The sequence below is a fragment of the Ambystoma mexicanum genome, chromosome 4q, assembly GCF_040938575.1.
Source record: "Ambystoma mexicanum isolate Mex_15411 chromosome 4q, UKY_AmexF1_1, whole genome shotgun sequence".
Lineage (NCBI taxonomy): Eukaryota > Metazoa > Chordata > Amphibia > Caudata > Ambystomatidae > Ambystoma > Ambystoma mexicanum.
This window is the reverse complement of record NC_090928.1, coordinates 57,606,990-57,634,715: the sequence shown is the minus strand read 5'-3', so window position 1 is coordinate 57,634,715 and position 27,726 is coordinate 57,606,990.

The window sequence follows — 27,726 nt, the reverse complement described above, 5'->3', positions numbered from 1 at the left end:
GGATGCCATGAGGCCGAGCAGTCTCAAGAATTCGGACGCTGGGAGATTCTGGGCAAGCTGAAACTTGTGCACCATCTGCTGAATGTGAAGAGCCCTCACCTGAGGAGGAAAACATTGCCCCAGGGACGTGTCGAGCACTGCTCCGATGTACTGGAGCCGCTGCGTTGGCAACAAATGGGACTTCTTTAAATTGAGGGAGCAGCCCAGCCTGTGAAGGGAGTGGCAGGTGACGGACAGATGATCCAGGACTTGCTCGGGAGAGCTTCCCCCTGATCAACCAATCGTCCAGGTAGGGGTAGACGTGAATCCCCTCTTTCCTGAGATGCGCTGCCACCACCACCATGAGCTTGGTGAAAACCCTCGGGGCGGAGGTCAATCCGAACGGCAGGACCCGAAACTGAAAGTGCGAGTCGCCAACCGCGAACCTCAGGTACTTCTTGTGCTGGGAATGGATCGGCACATGGAAGTAAGCATCCTTGAGGTCGAGAGACACCAACCAGTCCTGAAGTTGAAGGGCCTGGAGGACTTGAGAAAGAGTCACCATCTTGAACTTGTCCTTCCTGAGGAGTTTGTTCAAACCGCGCAAGTCCATGATGGGTCTCAATCCCCCCGTCTTTCTTCGAGATCAAAAAATAAGGGGAAAACCATCCCTTGTTCCTCTCCGCTACAGGCACCAGTTCTATAGCGCCTTTCTCCAGCAGGGCTTGAATTTCCTGCGCAAGGAGCGGATCCGGACACTTCAAAGAGAGGCTCCATGGTGGATTGTCGTGAGGCCTCTGCCGAAAAGGAAGACAGTAGCCGTGGGTTATGATCTCCAGAACCAGTCCAAGCCGCCGCCACCCTTCTCTGCAGAGCCATATGAAAAGGCAAAACCGGGTCAGTGGGTGGACCGAGATCAAGGATGTCCGTGAGATCATCCTGAACGAACTCCCCAGGGGGAGCTGACCAACCCAAGTACTCGGTAACCCGAGACATAAGGCGCCCATATGAAGAATCGGCATGAGTGCCAGGCTCCGGCCGACAAAACTCCACTGGCATCATGCAGTGACTGCCTCAGGTCATCAAACTGGCTATGGCCCGAGATAAGCTCATCTGGAACCGTAACCAGAACCAGGCCGCCATCAGAGCCTTCATCACCCTCTGAAATGTACTCCAGGCGGGGAGAGGAAGACCTCTGAGGACCAAAGCAGTGCCGGACCTTAGCCATACCCCGTGCCACGGGGCCCCTCCGACACCACCGCCTCAAAAGGCGTCGAGGGCGACGAACGAGTCGGCGCCGACAGAAAAGGTGTCGAGGGCGCCGAACGAGTTGGCGCCGGCGTCGATGTCAGCTGCAGCACCGCCAGCATCGGCGGCGTCGACACAGTCCTCGAAGCCGGAGCTCCGAGCGCGTCTCTCGACAACCTAGGCGCCGACAGCGTCGACAACCCCCTCGGAGGCGGAGCCTCAAGAGAAAACGTCGACGACCTCGGCGCCACAGGCGTCGACGTCAACTTCGAAGACAGCACAGGATCACATGGTCTCGAGCGCTTAGAGGACCGGGACCTGGCACGGCATGGCGAGAACAGCTACCCTTGTCCGAGCGGGACCTCTCCCGCGAGCCGTGCTGACCACTCGAGCCCGAAGGCGTACGTGCGGTGTCTCTCGACCGGTGCCGAGCTACCCCACTCGGAGGCGCGGACGGACCGGTGCCCTGCGATTCCAGAATCGCTAGCATCTGCTTCGCGAAGGAAGCCCATTCCTCCGGTGTCGCTTGCATGGAGGGATAAGCGGCCCGCCGACGGGCGGAGTCCTCAGAAGAGGACGGGGAAGGCGACCTATGCCGGCGCTTCCTGGAATGCCTCGAAGAGGCGGAGGAGTGGCGAGACCGACTCCTGGAAGGAGACCCACCGGACCTCCGACAATGACACGGAGAGTCGCCCCTCGAGTCATCCGTCGAAAGCCCCACAGACCTCGACTTCCGGGGCTTAGACACCCGGCCTACCGACAGCTTCTTCTTGCATTCCCGCAAGGCCTTTGCCGTGAGCGATTGGCAGTCGACACAGTCGTCCGTATCGTGGGCCTCCCCGAGGCACCAGAGGCAGGCGTCGTGCGAGTCCGTGACCGACATCTTGGACCCACAGTCCCCGCAGTTCTTGAAGCCCGGACGCGGGGTTGAAGATGAGAAAGACATCGCCACGAACAGGTCTTCACAACAAACCAAACAGGTTCAACGAACCGAGAATTGAAAACAGCAAACTCCAAGGAGTCGAGGCGTACCTAGATTCACGAAGCGAACACGTTCGCAGAAAAAACGGGTCTGAGGCTATGGGCGTCGTGCGTCCTACTTATCACATCGGGTGATGTCGGCCGTAGGAGGAGGTACGCGGGGACAGCGCATCGACCTCATCGACACAGGACGCAGACGCCAAAGATTTTCCGAAGCAGCACAGCTGTGGACATTACCTGTCATAGATATGGAATACGTCGGAGGACCCAATCCCCTCGAAATCAGGCTTTTTCTTCTACGAAGTCCGCAAACCTCTATTGTTCGGGACAGTCCTTTGATGTTCGTGAACATCTCAGATGTTCAGGGATATCGATGCATATTTGCAGGGTTGGAAGGCTTATAACTTCGGCGCCAATTAATGATGCTGCATGAAATGTTGCAATATGATTATAGAACTGACCCGGAATACTTCTGCAAAGTTTGGTGCTGTTTCGCCAAGAGGGGACAAAATTAGAGGGGGGGTCCCAAAATATTTTGAAGGCTTTTAAATTTGGTGCCGTCTGACAAATCTGCACAAAGGTTTTCAGAAAGATTACAGACCCAACCTTGAATGTTTGTGCAAAGTCTGAATGAATATTGAGAAGTGGGGGCTAAGTTATAGGACTATTCTTATCATGCACATTTTGACACTTCTCAAAAAATAAAACATGGATGGATTTCCAAACTCGTGCAAGAAGCATTGGCAAGAACCTGGAAAGCATTGTTTTGCAAGTGTCAGTGTTTTATTTTTTGAAAAGTTTCATAAACGTAGGTAAACAAAAAAAGATATCTTTGGCCAAATGCCATGACCCGGACAATTTAGCTACTGGCATGGCCACTAGAGACCAGCAATGGGGTTAAAGTGGGCATGGCCGTGTTAGGGAGAATTCTCATAAATGTGCCAATTACCTCTACTTTAGAGCCCTCCAGCTCTTTTGGGAAACTTTGGGACTTTGAACATTTTCATTCTGTTTGTTTTCTGTGTTTATTTCTTTGATTATTGGGTTTTAAATAACTCCACAGACATCTTTTCATGTGTGTCACAAAGCACCCTCAGTGCAGTGACACAGGGAAGTCTGTCCCAAGGTTTAAACACCTTCTCTGGGATAAACTACTGTTTCCCAGAGAATGTAAGGTTAAATTGACTTTACTAGTCTTTAAATTCCTAGACCCAGCACACACTATCTTACAATAGATACAGATCTATAGAACAGGTTATCATGCCATGTTCTTTCTGGAGAGGAGCGCCTGCTATGTTTTTTGAAATATTTGCAAGGAACTTGGGGTTGGACACCCTGAGTTACCTGGGGGCAACCAGACGTGGACTCCCTGCTCACTGTGCTCAGAGAGGCACAGCTTCACCTCACTGATGAGGCCCAACAAGGCTGAAACACGTGTATGGGGTTGCTGTTGGTACTCTTGTTCAGATAGGAATTGCCATAGCATTTTGGTGCTGGACTGCCCATGTGGGCAGGACAAAGACTGATATGCAAATGGATATGTGGTTATCATGCCTTGTTCTTTCTGGAGAGGAGCGCCTGCTACCTTTTTTGAAATATCTTACAATAGAGTGCTGAGGGGTTATCTAGTATCCCCTGTGTCTAGAAACTCATGTAGCAGTCAAATGCTACACTTTCCTATCGAAATGGCTGGTGGCAGTGGTTTCATAACTAACTACCATGATTTTTCCCAACCGCGAACACCGGTAGGTAAAAATCGTGGGAGCCATGTTTTTCAAGATGGCGCCCAAGCCCCCTTTGTTTAAACAGGTCCCGGTCTTCTTTTTTCGCCATTTATTTTTGGAAAGGTCCTTCTAGAGTTTGTCTCTGCACACCAAACCAGGTTTGGTCCCTTTGTTTCCATGCCTTTGGCGGGCTTCAGGACTGAAGACCGCCTCTGGCGCCCGAGTGTCTGGGGTGGGCAGGAAGTGAGGGAGGTGCCCAAAACTCCCTGTGCTTATTCTCCTACAAGACCCAAATGCACTCTGGTGTGATTGGCTGGCTGACTGTCCGGCAAGGACAGCCACCCTGCTGGGTGAGTGGCAGCTAGGCTGGAATGAATGGGAGAAAACTGCTTAAAAGGCTGGTCTCTTGGCTTGGAAGGCGGAGTCGACCACTGGAACGAAAGAACCAAAGACAAGCTGGAAGAGGACGGCTGCTGCAACTACTAGACGTTGGTTTGCTCAGTGGAGCCCTGCTGTGGGTCTGAATCGCCAAGTTCACCTCGACAGAGAAGGCCTTCAAGGACAACTTCTTCCTTAGAGACTTTTCTATTTAAATACAGAACCGTTTTTAACTATTCAAGACACTAGTGCATTGACTTTGGCCTACCTATTGCATTGAATCAACTCCTCTGGTGAACTGAAATGATTTGCAATGTTTTAGAGTAACTAATATTTCTTTTATTAACTTATGCCTTTTTGCTCCTACTTCAACTACTCTGAATGCCATTTTGCTCCTCCTTCAAAGTAGTGTCAATGTATCAGAACCGGTTAGTGTGAAGTATTGCAGTATATTTTTGTGTGATCTTGAATGACTCCTTTTAGTGAATGTTTTCTAACTGACTGTGTAATAAATTAAGTGTTTTACCAAACAACCTTGAGCGGAAGTGTATATCTGAATACTTGTGATTGTAGACCTCTTTGTAACATCCTTACAAGCTCACATTCGCACTTGAGATAAGCCTGGCTGCGCAGCTCGCTACCAACAATTGTGTGGTACAGACTTCTACCAAAGGTTGGTTTTTCTTACACCTGTAGTCATAGTTGTGTGTAGTGGTCCCAGAGGGTACTGCATGCAAACTTTGCCTAAAAGGCAACTAGGGACCAGCTATGTGGTAACTTTTTTCGAAATATAGATAGGTTTGAATGTGAAAAGAAATTCTGCTTGCAGCTACAGACCAAAGAGAAGGACAAGATTGCAGCAAACATTTGCGAGGAGCATTAGCAAGAACATCAAAGTATGGTCTTGCAAATCTGTCCTGCGTTTCATTTATCCAAAGTGTCACAATGTAATTACAAAATAGTGATATACCTTTCGTGCATCGACAGTGGGTCTGGCCCTCGGCAAGGACAATGCCTGCTCTGATTTACTTATTGGGGAATGCGGCAAGGCCGAAGCCCATGCCTCATGGATTGTGGGGATTGGCCTTGGCTACAAGCCATGAGCACTGGCCATTGGTCTCATTATGAGGGTATAGTGGACACTGAACTAGGATGCAGGGTAAGTGCAGTGGATAACAGGGGTGGTTTGGTGTGGCTGCGGTCATGGTCGAGCCTCATGCCCTAGGCAATTTAATCATGACTTTCATCCCTAGCATGCGCTGCTGACATCAGTATGTGTTGCAAAAAATATGTTTGTTAAAGGTGGCTTACAGTTTTAATATATATTAAAAGAGGAATTATTAATAAAGTACATACAGGGATGCAACTTCATGAAACATTTTCACTTCAAAAACTATGAAATTCACATAAAAAACCTTTGTTAAAGGGTCGTTATGGTTACAAGTAAAACCGAAAAACCCAGGAAATTCATAACTTGCACCACCACCGTGCACTGCTAAGACTAACACCCAAGACAAAAATGACATCACAAATGTCACTGATGACATCACATATGAAATTATGTTGATGACGTCCCTACAAAGGGTTGCGTTTATAGTGTTGCTAATAAGATGTCAGGGTTGATCGGGAGACCCATTACGAACTACTTAATGTATTAAAGAATGTACTCATCTAAACAAAACATTATATGGGAACATTGTTAATACAGGAACCACATCATACATACACAGGAATTGGTGGCAGCATGCACCATAGAACTACAATGGGCCTCATTACAACTCAGGCGTTAAGGGTTAACGCCACCGTTAACCCTTAACGCCTGATTCTGATTTTAACGCCTGCTTTTAGCAGGCGTTAAAATCCATGGCGCTAACCTGCCATGGTGCTAATTACGCCGCCGTAATTTACGGCGGCGTAATAAGCGCCTTCCCCACTCCCATTATGCCCTATGGGGCAAAAATGGGAATGGGGAAGGGAAAATGGGAAATGGGGATTTACCGCCCCACTCACCTTGGAATGGGGCGGTAAATCCGCCATCCACCATGGTGTAAACAGAGTTTACACCATGGTGGTAAAGTTGGTGCACTTAGCACCAAGGTTGTAATGAGGCCCAATATGTTTTATCTGTTAATTTCGGATAGTAAAATAATGAATGCTACCTTATCAAAGTTTTTAGTTAAACACAGAAAAGCTAACAATTCAAGACTTACTACACACTTTTGTTAGTACAAACCAAACTTATGAAGACCCACAATGCATGCAAATCAGAGGCACATACAGGGAAACTAAAGTAAGGAAGAAAGAAAACACCATCACCAGAAACAGTGTCAATAACATTAAAGTTCATCTTCATGTATACTAAAGAATTGTGTGTTTCAGGTTTGCTTATTGCCCAGTGTATGTGCACCATGAGCCAAGACCAAACTCTAAGAAAAGTACTTTAAGAACATATGACAAGGGTAATGTCTAGATACACAGTACCTTATGAATTTCCATATTCTGACTGTTGGTGAACAAAATCAGCTATCCTAGATATGTCAGTTAACAAAAAAACATGTGGCCTAGATCTGTGATGTCATCAGTGATGTCATCACTGGCATGTGTGATGTCATGTTTGATGTTCTGAGTGTTAGTCTTAGCAGTGCACAGTGGTGGCACGAGTTATGGTTGTTTAGCTTAACGTAACTGGCGAATTTCTGGGGGTTTTCAGTTTTACTTGTAACCATAAGATCACTAACAACCCTTTTTCACTGAATTTCATAGGTTTTTATTAGTGCAAATTAACCATAACGTCCCTTTAACAATGTTTTTTCTGTGAATATTTATATACATACACTCACTGAAAAAACTTTAGCTCAAGTTAAGTTGCAAAAATTATCGCAACAAAACCCCTAAAATTCAGCGCATTTGGGAAATCATGACTGGCTTAACTCGGCACGCTCCAGCAAATAAGCAAATAAGTCATCTCCATAAATGTCAAACTAACCAAAATGATGCATTGCGCATAATGAAAAGAATTCAGAGGAGAAACCATATCCCCCCAACCACAGGAAGGATCTGCATTGGCTGGCGGCATCAGCATGCATTCAGTACAAGGCAGCTATGCTAGTCCATCAATGCCTTCATGGCTCAGCCACTACTTACCTAAAATCACTGATGTCGAGCTACACTCCAGAGAGTACTTTGCACTTATCAGATTTATTCCTGAACAAGTGCATAGAATTTAAACTTACAACTGGATTGGGAAGTTCCTTCCCAACAGGGTCGGACTGGGACAAGAAATAGGCCCGGACACCCACAAAAAAGTGGCCCACCCCTCGCCTCAAAAAAGTGGCCCACCTCTTGCTCCAAAAAAGTGGCCTACCCATTGCCCCAAAAAAAGTAGCCCTCAAACCATCATCCGTGAATGGCGTCAATTCACAACTTTACAGAAAATGCTGCTTATGGAGGCTTTATGTGTCTGTTACATTACAACACAACTCATAAAATAACATAACTTTGCATACAGTTCTGTGACAGGGCCACAGCTTGTTGAGCCTCCATCCAGGGCCATAACGAAAAGAAGACCCGGGGCTACAGCCTCCCCAGATACCCCACCCACCAGCAACGCCCCCGCTCATGGGAACTCCTCGAGCTCACCCCAATCAGGCCCATCAACAAACCTAGCATGCAAAGTGCCCCCGCCAGCACGTTCCTCAAAGCCGTCCTCTGAGAGCCAATAGCTCAATTGGAGTTGCAAACCGCTACTGGTGCAATAAAAATGTCTTAACCAGGTCATCCCAGAGCCACTCGACCCATAGGCATTCTGTGTGACCTGCTCTGAAGTCCTGTCGAAAACAAACACTGGCAAAACCAACAGCCCTGACCTGTGCACAAGTGGCATTTCTCAGGCACTGCTATTATATGCCCAAGTACTCGCTCGCACCATTTTGCACCTGCTACCATCAATGGGCAGGTAATACCACTACAACCGTGCCTGGCAAGTGCCTTGGCCATGCCTACACAGAAGCCCAAACTGTTGGTAATGCCAATGTCTTACACTTGCATACAGAATGCAGCCCAGGACCACTCCCATTCTTCAAAAGGCCTTTGAACATTTCACTCAAATCCAAGACTTGTTACTTTACTGGCTGAAACCCTTATGAATGCGATTGGCAACCGCATAAAACAACATTACAAATTCAAAGAAGCAACACCCCATGGGCCACAAGAAAGGGAGCACCCTCCTGCCCCCTAGGTCACAACATCCGACCACATCTCCTTCAAAATATCACAAGGACAAAAGCTTTGCCTTTAAAATGACTGTATTTGTCAATGGGGGTCCGAGTAAGTATTTTTGTCCGATCTAACCACTTCATTCTCATGTTATCTTTTCACTGCTAGCACGTCCCAAGGCACCAATGGTAGCAACCACTGGCACCCAATGACCCACTTGGTGCCCCGTCATTCCCCCCCGTATCACCTCCACTGTATAAAGATCCATGCCACCTGCCTTTTGCCACAACTGCTGCACCCACCCTACCTCTGCACGTTCTCCACACAAGCACGTCACCCCACGCTCGTATAAATCCACAATAAACAAATACAGCGTGGGATTTTCAGCAAGCACAGTTGCACTTACTCCGGTGATACCAGGGTGACTACTAGCTGCATTCCCTCTATTGATAGTGAGTGGCTCACACCTGCACTCACTACAGTGGCACCCGAGTGGCACACAGCTGCACTCACTCCAATGATACCAGAGTGACTCACAGCTGCATTTAGTCCATTAATAACCAAGTAACAAACAGCTGCACTCACTCGATTGCTCACAGCTGTACTCACTTCAGTCATACCTGAATTGCTCAGCTCTGCACTCACCACAGTGGTACCCGAGTAACACACAGGAACACTCACTACAATGATACCAGAGTGACTCCAAGCTGCACCCACACCGTGATACAGTGGTGATTCACAGGCGCATTTACTCAGAGCGCTCAGGTTTTCCGTGGTCATGCGTGAGAAGGCAGTCCAGACCTGTTTTTACTTGGAATTCTGGGGGTTGTAGTTTTCCATCTTTCAAATCAGAAATAAAAAAACGAAAAGTTCCAGAACTCAATGGGGAAAAAATGGGACTGGATGGCCAGGGGGATCTTGAGAGCTCTGGGTAAATTGCACTGATGTCCGAATAACTGCAAACTCACTGGCTGACTGAAGTCACAGCTGATCAAACCACTAAAACAGAAGTAACCCACAAATACTCTCACTAGTGCACCCTCCCTCACCTCCCACAGTAGTGCCAGAGCACCTCATAGCTGCGTTCACTCGTCCCAGTGATTCTGAGGGGACCCGAAGCTTCCCACACACTGCAGTGATTTACAGCAGCTAGGAATATACCAGCGTCCCAACCCCCCCCACCTTGAAGGCTGGCATCAGCTGAAGACTGACTACTACTCCAGTGCTGCTTCAAGTTGTTTTGGAAACAGTCACGGTTACATACTTACAGTTAGTTACAGTATGCTTACTTTGCTTGCTGTAGGAATACAGGATGGTGATAGCTAAACAAGCAAGATTGGTACATACAGTGAGAGAAAATAATTGCACGTATAGCTGATCCTATAGAGATATACACACACACAGCAAACCATCTGTGCAGATTGTGGCCTCAGCGCACATGGCCTTTTCTCTGCAGTCTCCTCTCTGATGCAGCCTGCGTGGACCTGTCCAAAAGTCCTGCCAACATGCCCCATCCTACTCAGATGGCAGTCCAGTTCTGTTTTCCCCCTTCCATTTTCCTGATTTGTGGTCCTGAAGTTACCCAATTTCAAATCAGTGCTACAAACCATCCCCTGAATGGAATGGGTCGTGTTGACATGTATGATGCGATTAGTCCACACTGCTATTGAAAAGTCTCGAAAGTCTTGCAACCTTGATTCTAGGGACATGGTGAGCAGCTATTGGCCTATATTTACATATCAATAGCATACGTGCATCTTCAGAATCCCAGTTTCTGGTCACGTAGAAACAGCCAGCGAGTCAATCACAGCTAAAGTGAGAGTTTCGATTTGGGCAGAAAGTAAGAGGCCACTGCCCTTGCTTCGGCAGGTAATATACATTTGCAATATCACCAAGTTAAGAGGTCGAAACACGCCTAGCCCTCAATCAGCAGGCCACTCTCCTCTGCATGTAATTACTGCTTTCTCCCTTGGAACCAAAGCGATTTCTCATAACCAGTTATTTGCGCTAGAAGGGAGCCGCCCCCTCCCTCCTCATGGGAACAGCCTCCCCGGTCCAGTGCTTGCCGCATCCCCTGAGGACCACAGTCCAAGAACCGAAGGGGAATCCGAGGAGCCTGGCCTATGGAACAGTGGCAAGATTGCACGCCAGGCCTGTGTTTCTGACACGCTGGCATGCCAGGCTAAGATAAAGCTATGGTTCTGGCAAAAGCATGCAAAGAAGCTGCCTGTAAATTCAGCTCAAGCCACCCTGGCACTCACCCAAGCGTCAGTTACTTACAAAAATAAAAAGCACCTCTAAAAAATAATAAACAAACACACACACAATTTTCCTGCTCCGGTCTCCTCGATTCTTTGGAAGGGGGAGGGCAATGGTATTTGAGGGCCTTACCTTCCCCTGGCCGGTAGCCTACATTTCCAGGAAAGAAGCAGGCCCAGAAACAGCAGCTGAGGCATCAGCTGAAGGCTGACTCTCTGCACATGGGAATGACCGAGGCCAGACCCTGGGCTCCTGGGTCCAGGATCCCTGGGCTGAAGGCTCGACCAGCGCTCGATCAGGCGAGATGTAGGGGGCCCAGATGGGAAGCCTTGGATGCTGGTCCACCACGCAGCTCACTGCTTCAACTTGTGGCGGGCACTGGAGGCGGTCGCCGAGAGCAGAATCTGTGTAATACAAAACACTGGGAGGGAGCAGGCCGGGCTGAGGCAGCACCGCCCAGCCCTGCCGCTCTCGCTCCCAGTGTTTTGTAACACTGACTGCTGCTGGCGCCAGGGTGTCGCGGGCCGCGGCAGTTGGCCGCCGACTCACCGCATTTATCAAAGAAAGGTAACACTTCAGTGTTACTTTTCTCTGCATCTGCGGTGGGCCGGCGGCGGCGGGCGCGGGGCTGCAATTGCAAAGGATCTGTAAGTTACTTACAGATCCTTTGCAACTTGCATCCGTCCGGCAAGGCAGAGGCCCTGGGGTCTGGTTCCTTAAGTGTGAAGCCCATGCCTGGGCCGAAACCGGCCCACGTGGGCTTCAGGAACCGGCCCCCAGGGCTCTCGCCATGATTTTGCATCGGCCACGGGCCGATTGGCCAACGACCCAATCCGACCCTGCTTCCCAGTCCGCCCAGCTCAAATTTGGAACGCTCGTCTGCTGAACATTAGACAGGAGCACAACCAAACTATTTTTAGTTGATCGTTAAAATCATACTTTGATTTGTGGACCTACCTTCCCTCTGCTCTCCTTGATAACTGCACTGTCCAGTCATTGCTTGTATACTTTGTGTGGATGTATGCCCTGATGCCTGCAGGCTATTGGCGTGTTACAAATAAAAAATATTTTACAACACTGCAGAGCCACTATCCATGGCCTTCGGGTGTAACCACTGTATATTTTACAACATTACCAGGCAATCGTCGGTGGCCAAAGCCTTTGGCAGTGCTCACTGTGTATTTTTCATTAGGCTATGGTCTGTGGCCATGGCCATTGGTTGTGCCCACTGTATATTTTACAACACTACCCGTTCACCAGCCATGGCCTTCGGCTGTGCCCACTAATTTACAACACTACTGGTCTTGCCCATATGCCCACTATTGTTTAAAACACTACTAGGCCACTGACACCCTACCTCACTGCAGCTGTAAAAATAACGACTCATGATGTCCTCACTCCCCCCTTCCCACCTTCATCCCCCCAGCAGACTGGATATTTTGGTAAAGAGCTGTTAAAAAATAAAGTTAAGAAAACAAAAAGCAGTTTCAGCCTAGTCACCATTCATTTCCCCATAGGCAACGCCAATTTTCGCCAGACCACACAACCCAAACCGCTAGACTTATTTGGACCCGGTCCGAAACAACTTGGCCAAATAGTGCTTAAAGGAGGCATTTTTGTGGTTTGGGGGTTATATACTGTGTAGTAGTTTTTTAAAATATTTGATGGAGAAGGGAGTGCCTGCTTCTAAAAAATAGATGGCTATATCTCTGGTAAATTGCCAAAACCTGGATTTTTTTTAAATGAAACGGCGCCCATCTTGTTTTTCTCTTGTTGCGAGAGATGGCTGTGCCTATAGCCGAGGATATCAGAAAATGAAATAAATTGCCTTCAGTCTAGAGGTGTGGGCAGCGGTGTGGGGGGTTTTAAGTGAAATTTGGGAGTTAGAGGTGGTCTAGGGGCTGAGTTTGAAACACAAATCTTTTCTGCATCCTTGGATATAGCTGCGAATAACCGACATCTGAAAGCAAACCGCGCCACAGAAAGTGTGTGTGTTGTGGGGGGAAGGGAGAAAGCAGGGGAGGTGAGGAGGGCATATTTGGTGCTGGCACAGAAGAGGATGGCACTTGGTGAGGGCCTGGGGAGGAAAGAAAGCCTTTTCTTTCCCGGCCATTTTTCTGATATTTGCTTTATAAAAAACAATGTGTAGTCCATACTTAGAATGATCATAGATAGCGGAGGGTATCATTAATTCTGAACCCACGGTTAGTTTTTTAGAATGATATTTTTTTACAGTCAAAATGAAGTCAAGTGAAAAATCACTGCCCACAGCAAGTGACACGATAGCCTTCCAGGCCTCCCATCCATGCAGTAACTGGGACCAACACTGCTTAGCTTCAAAGTGAGGAAGGGGCCAGCCCCCTCAGGCCATGTTGGCTTATAAATAAAGCAGGGACAATCCCGGTTGCTGCATGGATGAGCAACAGTCCAGTCCCGGATGTCATGTGTTGTTAGTTTTAAATAATTCATAACACTAAGAAAAGACAGCAGCCACATTATATGGTTTTAAAACGTGCAACTCCGTCCTTGAAAGTTTTTCACACAGATAATTTGCCTTTTGCTGAATTGCATTATGGTATTTGTATTCTCTCAGTCACGCGGGGGGGGGGGATAAGGCCACAATTGCAAACTTTTTGCCTAACATAGTTCTATGAGGATTTATATATTTGAGTGACACTATGGTATGTGTGATTTTAAAATTCTTTTTTTTTTATAAATCAGAGTACTGTTGAAAGCCAGACATGGGAGTTAGTGAGGATGGGAGATGAGTTGGCAAGTAAGTCATGAGTATTTGCCCAAGATGTGGCAAGTGAGTACAATCCTGGACACTGTTGAAGTTATTTTCCACCAATTGTGGCTGCTTTTCAGGGCCCAAGTAAAGGACACGTGGGTGGACAGTGACTTTTTTTATAGGGAGGACACGACACATGTTTGTTTTTTGAGCATGGCAAGCAAGGTCAAGTATTTGGCTGCTAGTATTTTACACAGTTTGTCATGTTGCCAGTGCAGACGCTTACCCACAAGACCACAAGCATTTGTTTCATATAGAGATTTTGATTAACAGTGAATATTTCACGACAGATTGCTGGGTTTGAATGGTGAGATTCTTTTATAGTTTACCAGCATCATTATTTCAACATTACCTCCGTCAGGTCATTTTTCTGGTGTTCATTACTTTTTTCTGTCTTCTGCACTGTAGTATTTGATTTATTACAAATTCTAGTAAACCGTGCCACATTCCCGAAGGCCTCAGAGCACGTACAAAAACTGAACTAGACAAACAAAACCAGCGACCAGGCAGAGAGCAGCAAGACAAAGACAGAAGGCAGATTAGTCTGGTGATAGGTTGAAGCGATAAGTCTTCAACCTTTTTTTTTAATTCAATGGTTATTGTAATTGTTCTAAGGCTATGCAGAAGGGCATTCGAGGCAGTGGGACCCTGGACCTCAAAACTGCGTCCACCGGCCTTGGCAAATTTAAATCTGGGCTGTACCATTATGAGTTGGTTCTCAGACCCAGGGGTACGAGTTGAGACAGTGTATTAGATGATGTGCAAGATATTTTGGGGCCAAGTTGAGTAAGCATTTGCGGGTCAAAGTAAGCTATTTATGCGTGATCCTGAGCTTCACAGGGAGCCAATGAAGATCCCGCCTAGAAGCAGTAACGTGAGCTCACCTTGACAGGCCTGAAGCTGCGTTTTCAGGTGTTAAAAAGGTTGAATATTGCAGAGTAGTTTATTGATCAATCCACAGGATGAACGAGTCTAAGCAACAAAATGGTTCATCGTGAGCTCTGCATCAAGGATAACACCCAAGGTTTTCACCTTTTTTGCCACAGGTATAATCATGCCAAAGATGGGAAAACTTGTATTCTGATGGAAGGGACTTAAGTTTAGCGTTGGAGGCTACAATCAAAAGTTCTGTTTTCTTGGTATTCAGAGCCACGTAGTTCGTTGCCATCCACGCATGGATTGCAGAGTAGATGTAGTTAAGATAGGCCAGATCCTGGGAATAAGAGCCTGTACGTTTGATGATGACCTGGGTATCATCAGCATAATTGGTATACTGACACCCAGGCCGTCAAGAAGTCTCAGGAAGGGGATAATATAGATATTAGACAAGGGGGGGGGGCAGGACCCTGGAGAAACACCACAGGTGATGGAGCTGGGCTTGGAAGAGGCCTCGCCCAAACTTACTCTGGCATTGCGTGGGCTAAGAAAGGAGGAGATCCATTGAGAAGCCTTGGGGGTGGGGAGGGGTGAACAACCAACAACTGTACAGAGTCTGACTTCCAATAATGGTCCATTAGGTAAACAGCAGAGGACAAATCCAAAAGCATTAACAGTGCTGGATGTCCACAACCAATGTTCAATAAATTAGCCTTGAGGTCCAGCATGGCCGTTTCCGTACCATGCCCCATTCTGAAGCCCGACTGATGAACAGCTAGGATATCGTTTTGTTCAGGAAAGTGGCTCTTTAAGAGAAAGGGAACATTTGTAATAGGTCGATAATTATCAGCCACAAAAGGATCAAGTTTGTCTCTTTTCAGGAGGAGGTTGACCCAGGCCTCTAAGAAAAAGGGGAACAGCCCCCTCAGCCAAAGAGATGTTGATTAATTTCGTAACCTAAGGGCAAAGCACATCCATGAAGTTAATGAATAGGCTAGAAGGACAGACATCACCCTAGCACGAGGCAGGCTTCATGCAAGAGGTGATCTGATGACTAGTGGATTAAGAGTAGGGGCGAATGAAAAAAGAGGGGCAGTCACTTTGGAGCATTGGGTTCAGCACTAGAAGATTTGGAATTGACCTCAATATAATGAGCGTCCCTAGTAGACTGGATGTTGCTTTAATGTAAAATGACTTGATAAAGCATTGTGGATAGATTGACACCAGTCATTATCTTTCACCGGGGCCGGCATGGAGCAGGCCTTGTCCTTAAATTCACTCAAGATGGCCAACAGTACTTTGGAACTAGACTTGGCCTGTGTGATCCTGTCATTGTACAAAGAAGATTTAGCAGAAATAATTGCTTCCTTGTATTGCTTGACAACTGATTGTAGTTGGCCAAGGTGGCGGGAGAGGGGTTCTTGCGCCAGCAGCTGACCTTTTTTCCAGTCTAAGGTGGATGATGGTATCATGAAACAAACTTTTAAGCTTTATGGAGCAATTTTTTAATGGTGCCAACTGATTGATAACCATATCAAGAGTATTTGAGATACGAAAAAGCTAGTTCACCTGCCGCAATAAAGTCATCCAACATGCCAAGCATATCCTGAAGAAGAGGAGAAACTTTTTCGCAGGTTAAGTACTTCCAATTCTGTCTTCGAGTGGAGAATCTGGAATTGGTATTGAGTCTAGCCAAGGGTTCGGGTAGATTAATATGAAACACCACCAAAGAGTGATCCGACCAAATGCAAGGCGAGATAACCAGGTGGCCTAGGTTAAGATGAACAAGAAGCCAATCAAGAATATGCCCGGCAACATGTGTAGGACTAGGCACCATTTGGGAGAATCCTACAGAATCTAAGGCACATAGTAAGCAAAGAGTAGCAGCATTGAGGGGAGCGTCAAACCAATGATTGAAGTCACCCATTACGCGAACTGGTGACTGGGATTTGGTCAGGTTATTTAACAGGTTTAAAAGTTGTTCCTCTAAGAAAGGGAGAACCCTGAGGGGTCTATATATGATAACAATGGCAATCAATGTATGTTCTGATATTTTAAGTTTTACTAACAGAGCTTCACAATCAGCAGGTGATTCATGTGAGATTACACGATACTGCAGTGAATCCTCTACAAATAAAGCTACTCTGCCACCACGACAGCCAATTCAGTCAGCATGAGGAAGGGAATAGTTATTTGGGACGGCAAGTAAAGCTTCCAAGGGATAGCTTCATCAAGCCATGATTCCGTAATTGCAAATAAGTCTAGATCAGAAGAAAAAAGGTCTGCGATATCAACTCTGTGCAAATGGAGAGAGCAAGGGCCTCATTACACGGTAAAAAACGGCATTTACCGGCATGGCGCTATTAACGTGTCCCCCTTGGCAAGAGGCCGCTAATTGCGTACCATTACGAGTACGTGGACACGAGCATAGCGACATGCCGGTAATGACCCTACCGCCATGCCGTTAAAGACCCCAAAAAAACCCTTAGCGGCACCGACGAAAGCGCTGATAGCACTACCGATCTCCTGCACCACGTAAATGACGGTGACCGCTATTAGCGGTCACCGTTAAATAGCGGAACCGGAAATAGCGTCATTGCACAGGAACGGGAAAGAGCATGGCGGCCATCTTTAAAAACACAATACATTGCCATCCTCTGCCCCCAGGACCTGTTTCGACACCAGTGACATCCCTAAGCCCCATGGATCCCTGCACCATGCCAAAGGCCATAAAAAAAACCACAGACCGCGAGCGTAAAGAGAAATTTACAAATGAGGAACTCATAATGCTGACAGAGACCCTTGCAGCAAACTGTGATGTGGTATTTGCCAATGACATGCGGCGGGAGACCCTGATCCAGAAAAAGGCCATCTGGGCAGAGGTCGCCCTGAAAGTGAGTGCGGTGGGCACCACCACCCGCACAGTTAGTGAGTGCAGGAAGCGGTGGGACGATCTCCGCCTCCGCAGCATACTGTCTGCGAACCGCCAGCTGGCCATGGCCACAGAAGGTGGCGCTGATTCACCAATTAAACTCAAGGAGTGGGAGGAGACCTGCGCCAGCATGATTGGCGTGGAATCCATCGGGGGAGTCGGGAGCATGGTGTGGCCACGACATGAGATGGAGGTGAGTGTACACATGAAACAATGCACTGTGAACGGTGAGGCACCCCCCAAATGTGAGCCCAGATTCACCTCATGGATGCGGCCACAAACATACATGCACACAACCCTGCCCATGTGAGTGTCACACCCCAATACACACACACGCATCACCACAGACAAGTGCCACACAGACCCATGCATGGAAGACCCACTCAACAGCCCCATCACCTGAATGCCCACTAATGAAGTCCCAATGCACAGAACAGCATGATGAACTGAATCTACATGAAGCACGTTGAACCATCACCAATGCCATCCCCCTCTTTGTCCCCCACAGGCTCACATACAGACAGCGAAGAACCTGCCACAGCAACTCAGGCTCCCCCTGTCAAGAAAAAAACCAGGGCACAGGAGACACCCCCACCACATCAAGGGGCACAGGGAGGAGTGAGCACGTGCAGAGGGGCAAACATCGCAAGAGCACCACATGACAAATACCGCAATCTACGCCAGCAACAATTGCCACACCCACTGATGTAAACCCCCCCAACACAGGTTACCCCCACGGAGGGCCCACCCTCCGCTGCCACAAGTTCAACTGGTGAGGCAGCAGCCACAGCGCCGCTGTCAGATGTGGAGGACCCTAGTCAGGTCACAATGCAAATGCACACTCCCCACCCCCTCAGAAGCATCTCCATAGCCAACACCAGGATCCAGCATCCATGGCCAGTCTGGCGAGGAGAACACGGGAGGGTGCTGGAGCCCACTGGTGGCCTCACCTGATGTCCGTGACATTGAGGAAGGTGCAGCAGCCACACCACGAGCTGGCCACAGTGGCCATGACCTGGCCACCATCAGGCAGCACCAGGACGACATTACAGTGCTGGTTGGGCAGCATGTGGAAAAGGCTGCCCGTCTCAGGGGGGAGGTCACGGAGAGTGCTAGGCAATCGAGTGAGGCGATGGAAGCCTGTACCAACTGGCTGTGTGTGGAGATTGGCCAACTGAGGCAGGTCCTCACGCGCATAGCGGACGCGATGGACTGCCAGTTCCCACCACCACCACAGGGACAAACAGCAACCTCATCATCTGCGAGTTCAAGGCAGACAAGCCCCCTCTGCCGCTCCATGCGCATCACGAGGCGCAGACCCCCTCCCAACCTCCTAATGGTGGTGGTGGCAATGGAAATTAGGGACAGCAGGGTCTAGCTGGCACGTGTGCAACAGGACATGAACATTGTGCAAGCCACACATGGGGTAGTTGTGGGGGGAGAGGGGGAAAGTGTGTTTCGGGAGTGTTTTGGGGAGGGGGGAAAGGGTGTTTCGGGAGTGTTTGGGGGGAGGGGTGGGGGAAAGGGGGGTGGGATAGTTGTGGACATGCACTTTTTCATATCATTATACCTTAATACACTGGTGACTAGTTGAAACACAGGCTTGGACTTAGTCATTGTGTATGTGTACTTTATTGGGGACAGGGTCCATTGTGCGCTTCACCACAGACACCAGTGCACTAATACCCATATCCATCCTACTGAGTTGAACCATGTGTCTCAGAATATTTGGTTGATCAGATGCTGTGGCACATCGCGTCCCTCCTGGGCATCGCCTCTTGCATGACCAGCATCCCTGTCCCCTCCGTCCTCATCTTCATCAGGTGGTTGCATTTCAACGTCAGGGGGCAGTGGCATATTCCGTCTGATACACATTGTGCAGCATGTCACATGCCAAGGTGATCTTGGCCACCTTCTCATGGCCGTACAGGAGAGCCCCACCCGACCTGCTTATGCACCGGAACCGTGTCTTCAAAAGGCCAAATGTCTGCTCAATCATGATGCGGATACGGGTATGTGCACGATTGTAATCCTCTTTGTGCCTGTTCTGTGGGTTCTGTACAGGGGTAAGGAGCCACCTCTTCAGGGGATAGCCAGCATCACCTATATGGGTGGAAGAATGGGGACCTGTTACTGTTCACCTCAAGTGCGGCCTGTACATATCACACTAATCGAATTTGCATTGTGATTGACATCCATGATTCCCAGCAGGCATGCAGACGATCTGTGTGACTGCAATGTGCAAAGGTGAACTCGTCCCTGCAAGTGGACATGCCCGATGCATGCCTCTGACAGTAATTGACATGTCCTGGGTGAGGCCAGGTCTTAGGTGTCCCTGGGCCCAGGCAAAATTGGTACCATACTGCTAGTGTACTGCCATTCTGATATCGATGTTGCCATGCTGTGAAGCATCACTTCCAGTGGTGCTATAGGTGTGTGGGTCAGTGCTATTGCTAGGGGGGGATCCCTTTGCATGCATTCAAGGGTGCATAGCTGTATTGATGTTGTGCTGCGCTAATTCTGTATTACAGTCTTGATGCCATGTTGCTGATTTGTGTAATATGTGGTGTGGCATGATGTGCGATGTGGATGGATGTGTCATATTTGGAAACCTGGCTTGTTCTCAATGTTGTACACCTTCAAATTGCATGTGGGTTTTTCTCAAGTACATTGTGGCCTTCCCTGATGGACATTGGCGTACATCTGTATGTCCATTTGTCCGACGGCCGACAGTCAACACCCAAGTGGAGTATGCATCTCTCCCCCCCAATCACACCCAGGTGGAGTATGCATCTCTCCCCCCCTGCCATCACACCCAGTTGGAGTATGTATCCCCCCCCAATCACACCCAGGTGGAGTATGTATCACTTCCCCCCCCAATCACACTGCCATGTGCTTGCCCTGCTACTCACCAAGTAGCCACGAACGTTGTCCGGCTTGTCGCTTCATGTAGCGTGGTATGGTTGAGTTCCGCAGGACCATTGAATCATGGGTTGATCTGGGAAATCGGGCACAACAATGTGTGATTATCTTGTTTGCGTCACATACCATTTGGACATTGATGGAGTGGAATTACTTTCTGTTTCGGTAGACTACTTCATTGTGATGTGGGACCACCAATTCCACATGGGTACAGTCGATGGCCCAGATGCAACTTGGGATGCCTGTCAGTGAATAGAAGCCAACTTTGGTGTTTGCGATCTCCTGGGCAGTCCGTGGCAGGAATATGTGTTCACGTGCATGCTTCAGGAGGGCATCGAGAACCTGGTTCAGCGTGCGTGAGAATACTGGTTGTGAGATGCCATGCATCTGCCCCACTGTATGCTGGTAGGTGCCTGTGGCCAGGAAATGGAGCACAGTCACCACCTTCAGTAGAGGGGGGATGGTAGTTCTGATGTCTATGAGGCTCACAACATCTTCATGTATCATGTTCACGATGCTGGTGATGGTATCCCGGTCCAGACGGTACAGGGTGTGTATCTGCTCAGGGGTTAGGTTAAATGGACTTGATCTGATCCTGGGGATTGGTGGCTGCCTCTGTGGTATTACTAGGTGCCCTGGTGGTGCTTGCTGCGCCTCTCTTGCCCTCCTCCTCCTCCTCATCCTGCGTCTCCTCTGTGCTGCCTGTTGTTGGTGGTGGTGCTGCACTGCAATCATGTCCTCCAGCCCATGTAATGCTGCTAGTATTGGAACCATCTTGGTGTGGGAAGGGGTGTGTGAAGGGGTGTGGTGTGCTCCTTTTGTGCTGCCACAGTCTCCATTGCCTCCCCCTGTGCTGATTGTGTCCACCTGTGGCAGGTGGGAACACTGCTCAGTTCTCTTAACGGCTGGTTCGCAATGCCGGTATTAGCGCCATGCCGGTAAGGGTTTTTTGGGGCTGTGCCATGCCGCTATTTGCATGTCCGCATGGCTTGTGATGGTGTGCTATTAGCGCCATACTGCTATTTACGGAATGAAGGGTCGCGCACCCGCGAACTAGCCGCCATTAGTGGCACCGTACTTAGCGGTTATCTGGGTCGTAATTGGCATGGGTATTTAACAATACCGGTATTCCCTTACCGGTAATGTTAATCCCCTACCGCACAATGTGTAATGAGGCCCCAAGTGTTAAGGAGTGCAGCTTGAAAAAAGGGAGCAACTACAACCGGTGGAGTGGTAGAAGTAATGAGAGATGAGGCTTGAGGGTGGTTGTTAGCATTGATGTTGATAGTATCAGATTTCAAAAGGCATAGTCTTTGAGTGTACATAATGCAAGTAACACTGGTAATCGTGGCGGACTGAATGATGGGGCAGGGCAGTATCAGAGGCTGGAATCATGGGAATAGTATCAAAAATGGTAGGCCTGCAGGGGTGAGGCATCTGCTGAGGATGCGACTGCAGGATATCATGAGAAAGCACAGCGAGTCTAGCCGTCCAGTTTTTATGGATGCTAGATATTAGCTCCAAGCAAGACAAAAGGAGACAAAGGAGGTTTAAAAAAACATGCAGAGTACTCGCAGGAGGGGTTTAATGGAGGCAGTCAGAATACTGCAGGTACTGCACCCATGTCACACACTGGACACAAAACGGAACTAACCGGTTTAGTCGTGTCTTGAAGCGGACTAAAACAGCACATGGACTACAATCCTGACGGGAAATGAAGTCCCAGAAGAGCATGCAAGGAAAGTAAAACACTGATTCAAATTGCTCAGATACTAAAATATAGCAGCGCACAGGCTAAAAGGAATGAGTAAGGGACAAGAATATAATACAAGTAAAGCGTGCCAATTAAAAAATATACAAGTTGAGTTTCAATTCTTGTGCAAAAAGCAAATAGCAGCAAATTTGTTTTTTTAGCAGGATACCCTTATTTTTCTACATGTCCCTTTCATCATACTAAACCCCTGCCCCCAACATGATAGCCACAGAGTCTGTGGACTGTGCAACTGTCCGTGGACAGCATTCACACTGCCCAAAAGCACAGGGGTTACCTTACATTGTTGTATCCTGCAACGGGAAAAAACATGTACTTGAAACAATAAGATATATGTAGCACATCCAAAAAATAAATATATATACAAATTCTGTACTTAAGAAAACAGAAGAACAAGTTACTCTCTTAGCTGGTAACGTTCTTTCGATGGGATGGTCCGACAACGTATTCCATATCTATGACAGGTAATCACCACAGCTGTGCTGCTTTGGAAAATTTTGGTGTCTGCGTACTGCATCGATGACGCCGATACGCTGTCCTCGAGAGCCTCCGTCAAGCCGACGTCACCGGATGTTATAAGTAGGACGCACAACGCCCATAGCCTCAGTTGTAATTTTTTCCCCAGAACGTGTGGCACCAATCTTCTGCCAGTATGACCACAAAAAGCCTTGCGGAAATGTAAGCTGCAATCGCATAAGAAATTCTTTAGCGGGGCAGGTAGGGAGGGAGCGATATGGACTATGTCGTCGGACCATCCCATCGAAAGAACGTTACAAGGTAAGAGAGTACCTTGTTTTTCGAGGGGATTGGGTCCTCCGACGTATTCCATATCTATGACAGACTCCCAAAGCAGTACCAACGTATGGAGGAGGGAAAAGAATTTAGAATATAGAAATTTAGAATACACAATTAAATCGCAGAGTAAAGGACCGCCTTGCCAAAGGCCAGATCCTGCCCATGGATAGAATCTAGGGAGTAGTGTCTTACAAAAGTATGGACCAAAGCCCATGTGGCTGCTTCACAGATGTTACGAATAGGAACACCCCTCTGCAGAGCAGTAGAGGCAGCCATACCCCTAGTAGAATGGGCCTGTAAGCCTACCAGAGGGTCCTTACCCACCAAGCGGTAACATTCAGAAATTGCCAAGATAATCCATCTAGACAACGTCTGTTTAGTAACAGCTTGTTCCACTCGCCTTCCAGCGTAACCTATAAAGAGATGATCGTCCACTCTGACCCGGGACATGCATGAAATGTAGAAAGTTAAAGCTCTCCTAGGATCCCACCTATGGAGCCTCTCCTCTTCCTTACCAGGATGCAGAGGAGGATAAAATGCCGGAAGAATGACCTTCTGGCTTAAATGAAATTCCGACACCACTTTCGGAAGAAAGGAAGGACAAACCCTAAGGACAACCCTGTACTTATGAAACACTGTGAAGGGTGGCTTAACAGAAAGTGCCTGCAACTCACTCACTCTGCGAGCATAAGTAACCGCAACTAAATATACAGTTTTAAGGGTTAACAGTCTCAAAGGACAAGAATGTAAAGGCTCAAATGGAGCACCCATTAGGAATTTTAGATCAAGGTTCAAATCCCAACCCGGCACCTGTAAAGGTGACGGTGGAAACACATAAGTGAGCCCTTTCAGAAACTGAGAAATTAAAGGAATTTTGAAATAAGAACACTCCTCAGACGTGCACTTAAATATGGACAGCGCCGTCAGGTAACCTTTAATGGTACCCACTTTCAGGCCCTTGTGGGCTAACGAAAACAAAAAAGACAGAACCACAGGAACGTCACATGAAAAAGGATCCACATTCTTAACCCTGCACCAGTCGCAGAACTTTCTCCAATGGCAACGGTACAGGGACTTTGTTGCCGGCAGTCTGGCCGAAAGCAACACCTGCATCACGTCTTCAGGGAGGTCCCAATCCTTATACCTCAACCTTTCAGAAGCCAAGCGTGAAGGTTGAGGTATCTGACCTCTGGATGGAGAACCTGACCCCCTCCCGTGAGAGCAGATCGTCTCGGTAGGGAAGACGGCGTGGAGGGCAGATGGACAAGTCGAGAAGGTCCGGGTACCACACTCTCCGGGCCCATGCCGGAGCAATGGGGAAAATCTGGGAACCGAACCTCCGTAACCTCCGCAGCACTTGCGGGATGACAAGGACCACTCAACCACAAACGAGTCCCCTAAGGCTCCTCTTGGAGGAAATTCCCGCGAGCAGAACCTTTTGCACTTCCGGTTGACACTAGAGGCGAAGAGATCCACTTGTGGTGTCCCTCAAAGGGCAAAGATCTCCAGGAGAATCTCCTGAGCCAGCTCCCACTCGTGAGAGATCGCACTCTGCCTGCTCAGAGCATCCGCCGTCTCGTTTTCGTATCACCTCCCTGCACAGAGGCAGTGACCCTGCCCCCCCTTTTTGTTGAGGTAGTGCATGGCCACTGTGTTGTCCGTCAGAATCAGGACATTCTTTCCTTGCACAGTCGGCAGAAAAGCCTTCAGGGCAAGCCTGACGGCCCTCAGCTCCAACAGATTGATATGGAGTCTGGACTCTGACGGAGACCATCGATCGCTGACTGTCAACTCGTTAGCATGAGCTCCCCATCCCGTCATGATAGTCACCTCCGGCCAGGGTAGCCGAAATGGAGCCCCCCTCATCAGATTGCCTTCGACGGCCCACCACAGAAGATCCTGGGCGACTGAGGGCGGCACCTGAACGGGGTCCGACATCCTGCCGGAGGACTGACCACTGCATCTGGAGAGCCCATTGCAGAGATCTCATCTGCAACCTGGCCTCTGGCACCAGAAGAATGCAGGATGCCATGACGAGCAACCTCAAGAACTCAAATGCTGGGACACTCTGGGCATGTTGAAACCTGTGCACCATCTGCTGAATGTGATGAGCCCTCACCTGGGGAGGGAAACACTGCCCCAGGGACGTGTCGAGCACTGCTCCGATGTACTGGAGCCGCTGCGTTGGCAACAAATGGGACTTCAAGTTGAGGGAGAAGCCCAGCTTGTGAAGGGAGTGGCAGGTGACTGACCGATGAGCCAGGACTTGCTCGGGAGAGCGGGCCCTGGTCAACCAATCGTCCAGGTAGGGGTAGATGTGAATCCCCCCTTTCCTGAGATACGCTGCCACCACCACCATGAGCTTGGTGAAAACCCTTGGGACGGAGGTCAATTCGAACGGCAGGACCCAAAACTAAAAGTGCTAGTCGCCAACCGCGAACCTCAGGTACTTCTTGTGCTTGGGATGGATCGGCACATGGAAGTAAGCATCCTTGAGGTCGAGTGACACCAACCAGTCCTGAAGTTGAAGGGCCTGGAGGACTTGAGAGAGAGTAACCATCTTGAACTTGTCCTTCCTGAGGAGCTTGTTCAAACCACGCAAGTCCATGATGGGTCTCAATCCTCCGTCTTTCTTCAAAATCAAAAAATGAGGGGAATACCATCCCTTGTTCCTCTCCGCTACAGGCACCAGTTCTATGGCGCCTTCCTCCAGCAGGGCTTGAATTTCCTGCGCAAAGAGCGGATCCGGACTCTGCAAAGAGAGGTTCCCCGGTGGATTGTCGCGAGGCCTGTGCCGAAAGGGAAGACAGTAGCCTTGGGTTATGATCTCCAGAACCCACACATCTGAAGTAATGGCTTGCCACTCTACAAGATGCTGCGCCAGCCTTCCCCCAACCGGCGAACCATGGGACATGGCCTCATGACTGAGTGGGAGCGGCTGCGGCGTTACCTGAGGGCAAAGAGGCAACTGCCCGAGCGGCCTTGGCACCACGGGTACCCTGTCGTCCACCTCTGGTACCCCTGCGTTGGCCTCTTTGACTGCCAGCTCCTCTCGCTTTACTGAAGGACGAGTAATAGCGAAAGGAACCACCCCTCCACTGCTGTCCCCTAGGACGACAAGGCGGAGGTTGGCGAACTGCAGCGCCCAACGACTTCGCTGCAGCTTTTGAGGTCTGCAACCTCTCAAGGCTCTCGTCAGCCTTGCTGCCAAAAAGGTGTTCACCGTCAAAGGGCATGTTGAGGAGCCGGGACTGCACATCAGGAGCAAACCCCAACTTCCGCAACCACGCAAACCTGCGTATCACGGTGCTCGCCGCCATGGACCTACTGACGCATTCAGCTAAGTCCAAACCCGACTGAACGGACTCACACATGGCATCCTTACCATCCTGGACTAGCAAGGAAACCATCCCGTTCGTCCCCTTCGGGAATATGTTCAGCCGCTAACGCAACACAGTTCCACAGAGTGTGCGTGAAACGAGACAAGGCACAAATGGAGTTGGCCGCCTGAAGCGCCATACCACCAGAAGAAAACACTTTCTTCGCCCAAACATCAAAACGTTTGTCGTCCCTATCAGGAGGGATGGTAGGGTACGACGCCTGCTTTGCCGGGGCCGTGGCCGCCTGCACCACCAAACTCTCCGGAGTGGGGTGCCTGGTCAAGTAGCAGGGGTCGCTACTGGCTGGACGGTATTTTCGCGACAAGGATCTTCCCACCGCCGGGAGACTCTCCGGACCAGTCCAAGCCGCCGCCACCCTTCTCTGTAAAGCCATATAGAACGGCAGTACCGGGTCAGTTGGGGGACCAACATCAAGGATGTCCGTCAGATCATCCTGCACAAACTCCCCTGGGGGAGCAGACCATCCCAAGTACTCCGAAACCCTAGCCATAAGGCGCTGGTACGAGGAATCGCCATGAGAGCCAGACTCAGGCCTACAAAACTCCACCTCCGGAGAGGTGTCCAGTCCACTGGCATCATGCAGTGACTGCCTCAAATCGTCAATCTGACTATGGCCCGAGCCAATTTCATCTGGAACCTGACTAGGAACCAGGCCATCAGAATCCTCATCCGCCTCTGAAATATACTCCAGGTGGCGAAAAGGAGGCACCCGAGAGTGCTTGCTCTTAACCAGAGCCTTCCTAGGGGGTTCTCCCGTGCCACGGGGTACCTCCGACACGAAAGGCGTCGATGGCGTCGAGCGAATCAGCGCCGGCGTCGAGAGAACCGGCATCGGCGCCGAGAGGATCGACGTCGAGGAAATCGGCGTCGTCAGATGCAGCGCCTCCAGCATCGGCGGCGTCGACACAGCCCTCGAAGCCGGAGCTCCGAGCGTGTCCCTCGACGACCTGAGCGTCGACGGCTTCGACGACTTCCTCGGAGCCTCGACAAAGCCTGTCGACGCCCTCGACGCCTCAGACATCGATGTCTTCCTCGAAGACCTCACAGGAGCACACGGTCTCGAACGCGTCGAGGACCGGGACCTGGAACGGGTACGTCGAGAACGAGTCTCCTTGTCCGAACGGGACCTCTCCCGTGACTCGTGCCAACCACTCTTGCGAGCGGTGTCTCTCGACCTCTCACGGCCGACCCCACTCGGGGGTGCGGACGGCTTAGTACCCTGCGACTCAAGAATCGCCAGCATTTTCTTCCCGAAGGAAGCCCATTCCTCTGGCGTCGCACGGCTGGAGGGGTAAGCGACGTGCCGGGCAGAGTCTTCCGAAGAGGACCTGGAAGACGACCGGTGTCGGCGCTTCTGAGAATGCCACGAAGAGGCTGAGGAGTGGCGAGACCGACTCCTAGAAGGAGATCTACGAGACTTCCGACGATGACGCGGAGAGTCACCCCTCGAATCA